The following is a 6371-nucleotide window of genomic DNA, read 5'->3' on the forward strand; positions in this document are numbered from 1 at the left end:
GTTTCATTTTTAAAGTGAAAGTATTTGACATGAGTGTTTTTGTTTCACTTTTGACACGTAATACTTAAATAGTGGAGGAGATATTATGTTGCCGTGGGCTCGAACTCCGCAAGAAGTTAATAATTTTTTTTGACTAAAACACAACTGGAACCCTAAGTAAGGCATTTGTAAAATTTGAATGAAATTGGTTGCGTAGTTCTCGAGTTTTAGGGATTCACACAGACAGACAGACAGACAGACAGACAGACAGACAGACAGACAGACAGACACACATTCTCATTTTTATATATATAGATTATACACAGACACACATGACAGAGCATGCGACGAAGGGCAGTTAGTGTATCATTCCATGATTGCGTTTGTATTACTGTATGGGCGAGCACAACCCATACAATCCAATTTAAAACTTGTTCAACTATTGTCACCTAGCCACCATAATTAGTTATCTCTGAGAATAGCTGGTAATAAAGATGATGTTTCAGAAACATTCACAATAAATATTTTTTAACTAAATCACAATTAAAGTATTGCTTGGTGACTGTTTAATTTTTAACAACTTTCGTAGGAGAGGAAAAGTCGATTATACCGACCCCAGTACGTAACTGATGCTTATTTCATCAACACTGAAAGGATGAAAGGCAGAGTCGACCTCTGCGGAATTTGAACTCAAGCAGTAAAGACGGACGAAATACTGCTAAGCATTTTGCCCGGCGTTCTAACGATTCTGCAGCACACCGCTTTATAATGATATAATAATGACAGCTATTTATCTTGGAAGCTATCAACTATTTCCACAAAAAAGGCATTTGTAGCTGGCAGGGTCGGATAAATGAATGGTATATATTTCTATTAATTGTAGCGCAAAGACAAAATTCATCCTGTCGATATTTGAACTTAGAAGGTAAGCAGACATAACTGAGAACTACATAATATACATAACCTGGAGTGTTACTGCTTCTGCTTCCCAGCACCCTTTAGTAATAGTAAAGATATTGATTTCTAACTTAGAAACAGAAGACTAGAAATTCCGGAAAAGAAACAATGGATACAATCATCGCAGTACATGGTTTTCTGTTACGACCTGTGGAAGAGTAAAAGATAAGTTAGAACTCGATGGGATTTGAACTCAAAACGTAACTAGATACTGCGTAGTAGTTTATCTGAATCTCTACCGCTTTTTATTGACAGTAAAATTTTCATTTCTTACTATGGCACTAGTCTTCAAACTTATTGAAAAATGGACAATTGGTTATATCAAAACTAGTGCTGGTACTTTATTTTATTTATTTCAGGAGAATGAAAAGTAAAGTTGACGCCGACAGAATTTAGTTCAGAATGTAAAAGGCCGTCATTAAATATCAAGCTATTGCAAGCGTTTCCTATTGCGATTTTACTTTAATGTGACAAGTTGGTAGAGCGTACTAAATAGCTTACAATATTTTGTGTTGCCTATCAGTTTTGAGATGAAATACGTACCAGATTCGAATTTGCTTTTCATTATCCCCTTCCCAAACCCCTGAACTTGATGATGCCAGTAATACACAAGAGTCGATTCAGTTGATTGTACTTTTTCTGTTATAAGAAAACTTGTAATTATCTCAATATATAAAATATATCATCCCATTAAAATAAATGTTAATTTGGAGTTCAATATACAATATCCAAACTTTAATATAAATGACAAATGAAGTACATTTTAAAATAATAATCTTTTTAATATTTCGGTTATTATATATAAATCCTATATTCCTTGGAGATGAATTCTTACTTCTATAGAAATACGCAAAATATTTACTTGCATGATTCGTTGTTATGTAGTTCCGGGTTAGCTATGATTGAATAGACCTGGGATAAAAGGCGTTCCAGCGATGACTATATTCCGGTTTTTGGTTTCTAATAGGGAAATACATTATATGTGACGTTACTGAATATGATTTCAGGGCAATTTGAAGGCTATTTCTAGCAGGTTGTCCCATTGCATAGAGGCTTTCTCTCTCTGGTTCATTTATTTGTATGTTTCCTCGTGATATGATTTTAAAACTTTCAAGAAATAAGCTTCTTGGAAATCGTGTGACTTACTTTACTTTGCGAAAATTGGTAAAAATATATCAAGTCAGGGAGTAGATCTTAGATGGAGGCCGAAACTTGATGACAATGAATAGTTCTTAATTGCATTAAACTTTTTTTAAATATGAATAAAATGGTATATACTTTAAATGGCAACTGGAACTTTATTAACTCTCTTTCCTATAGAGTTGTTACTTTCCTCGTTGCACCAGCTTAGACAGATTAACAGAGGTAAAAACTGTTGGATTTAGCTTTCGCGTCGTCCAACTGAACGATCGTTTAATGAACTTTGTGCAGATGCAGTCGGATCCCGCTGTTTTGTTGTTCTTAAGAGAATTGGTTGCCATGGAGATTTCAAAGTTCGTGGATACTACCGGCTGATGTAGAGTGATAATATCAGGTCATCCCATAAGTTCTGCCCGATTTTACTTTTTTTTAAATTGAATGAAATTTAATAGTATTTTAGAATGTCTGATGGAATTAAAAATTATTTTTATGTATTTGTGTACATTTAAACTAATCAAATATTTTACAGAATAATAGAATTAAAATTTCTTTGATTAGAACCCTTTCTAACATGGAAGTATCCAAAGAGCATTTGAGGCACATAATGCTTTATGAGTACAAAAAAGGAAACTTTGCAGCCGAAGCGACTCGAAACATACACTTAGTTTATGGGAAAGAATGCTTGAATGAAAGAGATTGCAGAAGATGGTTTGCAAAATTCAGAAGTGGAGATTTCAGCCTTGAAGATGAAGATCAAACAGGGACGTCCAGTTGAGTTCTATGATAAGCTCCTTGAGGCATTATTTGAAGAAAACCCTGCATTATCAGTTGAAGAATTGGCAATAAAGCTTAGTTCAAACCATACAACTGTTCATCGTCATCTTCAACAACTTGGAAAGGTTCCTAAACTTGGAAAACGGGTGCCTCATGAATTGTCCGAAAGCAACCGCAAATCCCGAGTTGACATCTGCTCTTTTCTCCATTCTTGCGAACTCATTTCACCCTTTTTAGCTGTTTACATTATTTTACGCTTGTTTATACTCTTATACATTCAAAGTTCACAAATTTCCTTATTTAAATTATGAATCCTTTTCCTTTCGATAATATCAATATGATTACAAAACTTCTTTGTAGACGATATTTTCTGTTTGGTCGACACTAATTTTTAAATTGCTGAAGTCCGTTGCTCTACTCATAGCGACATATAACTGGCTGTGTATAAACATCAGAGTGGATAAAAATACACCTACACGATCTAAAGTCTGGCCTTGTGTCTTGTGTGCTGTGAATGCGCGAGCAGAATCTTTAGGGTTGCAAAAAAACAAACTAAGACTTACCTCTCACTGTTCTCTGCGAATAATGTCTGGATGTTCTGGTACTATGGGTTATTTTGATTGACAAAACTGAGATGCAAACAAGAGCTGCGTCGAATAGCCGTTTCTAATCCTGCTTGAGATTGACACGCTTCAATAACTACTAAATAATCACACACTATACACAGACACACTTTTTCCATTTTATTTTCGCTATTAACCATCCTCGCGACCCCCTTCATTTCTACGATGGAGCCACGAACTATACGATGAAAATTCAGAGTTAGTCGCTTTCGGTGAGTTTTTGATAAAAATGCGATGGTGATTTATCAATTCAAAAATCGATATCCACGAAATAATCATAGGTTCTGAATTTTTAATACTAAAGACCTTCTTGATGACCGTCTTTGTAATCCCGAAAATTATCGTAACCATTGTTCCAGCTGCCTGGCTGTGAAGAGGGAACAAGGAGACGGACAGACGGACATAACGCCCATTATTATCTATATTTGCAGTGTAGGGTCTCCTCATTGCGCTAGAGAGATACTGATGATTAGATGTACCCCTTGCACTACGCTTCTCCCGAAGTGTATGTGTGTACTTATAGTAAGGGGTACGCTTGACCATCAAAAGGCGGTGTCTGAGAGTAGTCACTGGGTATCGTTCGTTTGTCAGTCATGTGGTATACGGTCTTCAAGCGTGTGTGTCGGGTCGTTGGTGTTGAAAGCAGTACATCTGGGAAGAGGCTGGCGAATTTATTCTTCCAAGAAGTAATGAAGCACTAAATTGCAAGCCCTCATTCAGTGGGATAGTGTTGATGTCTGCTGGCTCTCAATTTCACTGCATCAATGTATCTAACTGTGGGTTGCTGAAACATTATCACGCTCGAAACAGCCTCTGCATTCGAACATTTTGAGGCAGCCCCACTGAATAGCAACCATTTTGTGTGAAAGACACTGCTTGGTCACGAAGCAAGCCTGCATTGTCGGTTTATTCTCTCTGTCAGACAGAATGCAGCTGTATTGGAATTTGTGTAATTCTCAAGACCAAAGAGCGACACCCCTTGGCATCTGTCCACAGCGTATCACAGTGCCTCATGATAGACCTTCTACAGATAAGAGTAGAACGCTTCTTATAGTCACGATCTTTACCACAACGTCAGTGGCTCCTGGAGAAGAGATCGTTTTATCAAGATTTGGAAGATTAGATGGATGCCAAACTCAAGAAGAGTGAGAGTTACTTGTTATAGTTGATGATTTCATAGCCAAACTCAGTTGCGAATGAGCAGACTCGAATATTATCAGTCCACATGCATTTGGAAATCGTAATGGTAGACATGTCTATAGATTGATTTCTTTAGCAGTCTCAATTTCACTGTGATACAATCTGGTTCACGAAATGTGCAGCTCACAAAATCACATGGACTAGTCGAGTGAGGAATGTAAAAAATGCAGTAGATCATATGCTTGTCCTCATCGTTTGCTGATTGTCTCTCCTTCAGTGCTTTCATTTACAATGAATATCGTCTTCTTCTCTGCAACTTCTAGTTCAGATTATATCAATTACCATAGTAACCAAAGCGATCCATTAAGCTATCGAGTGTCAACTAGAAAACACTACAGAAGTAGTACAGAGAATCCCGTCCGAAAGACATCGCACTGACGATGAATGGGGGAACAGTAGAAGTGTGCAGATTGAAAAAAACAGCAAGAACTAGCTGTGGCTCTGTCCACAAACATCGGCTCTTGATGGTCAGGTGTACCCCTTGCTATAATTACACATACACACCTAGAGAAGCAAAGTGCAAGGGTTACACCTAACCACCAGCTCCCCCTCTCCTGTAATGAAAAGATCCTTCACTGCAAATATTGATCGCTAGCAATACCAAAACGGATTTTTTTGTAGTTTTAATACTCGATCTCAGCTCAAATCACTTGTCAAATAAATATAACTTTGAAATCATGCCAAGCATTTTACACAAAATAACAAATATGTTATATAACACTCGTGTAGCATTCATAAGTCCCTTTTTCAGTCGGTAAATCACTTTATTTACGCAAACATATTCACTTCCTATCCACAAAATTGAGAACTGCACGAATGAAATATTTGTAAACTTTTGTAACAAATCAATAACAATGATCTTGTACTATTTTCCCCTCTTACATTAGTGATTCTATCGTAATTTATGCGGACTGGGTCATTGAGAGTTAGGTCTCTTTGCCAGGGACGCGTCTCAATATGAAAAGCTAATCATTTATCTGGTTCAGCAAGGGAACTTCTGCACAGGCAATAGACCTTTTAGAAAAAGCAACTAAATTTTAAAAAGCACACCCTATATCTTAAAAAATGTTAGGACTCATTTGATGATGTAGTCCTACATGCACTATTACATGCTCTAAATGGACTCATTGGTGTTCATGTATAGACGTTTATGTGTGTACACTTAAGTGTACATATATATATATTCATGTATTTATGTTTATTTATTTATGTATATCTATATATGTCAAAGTATGCACGCATATGCATATATATATATGTGTGTTTTTATGGTTTTTATATGTTTTTTATATGTTTATATTTGTATATTGTAAATTAACTCCATGAACTTTCTAAATCTCTGAAGAGGCCTAGAGAACCATACATGTTCCTCTATTCTCACCCATTTCATCTATCAATCACTCCAGCTTACTGGAGTTATATAAATAGAATGAGGCATGTCACCCCTAGGCTGAAACAGCTGTAAGACGTTGTCCCTTCTTCGGTCACTAGATATCCTTTTTAATTTGTATTACTGATATGACATAATATGTCATATGTGTTTGTATATTGTTTTTATTGTCCTCTTAGTTGAAAAATAAACAGGTAAATTGACATAATACAATGTCTGCAAGTTGATGAGTACCACATATTCCCCTCCATTTTCTTATTGCTATATAATATATATATATATGTATATGTATATGTATATGTATATAT

The sequence above is a fragment of the Octopus bimaculoides genome, chromosome 1 (genome assembly GCF_001194135.2).
Source record: "Octopus bimaculoides isolate UCB-OBI-ISO-001 chromosome 1, ASM119413v2, whole genome shotgun sequence".
NCBI classification, from domain to species: domain Eukaryota; kingdom Metazoa; phylum Mollusca; class Cephalopoda; order Octopoda; family Octopodidae; genus Octopus; species Octopus bimaculoides.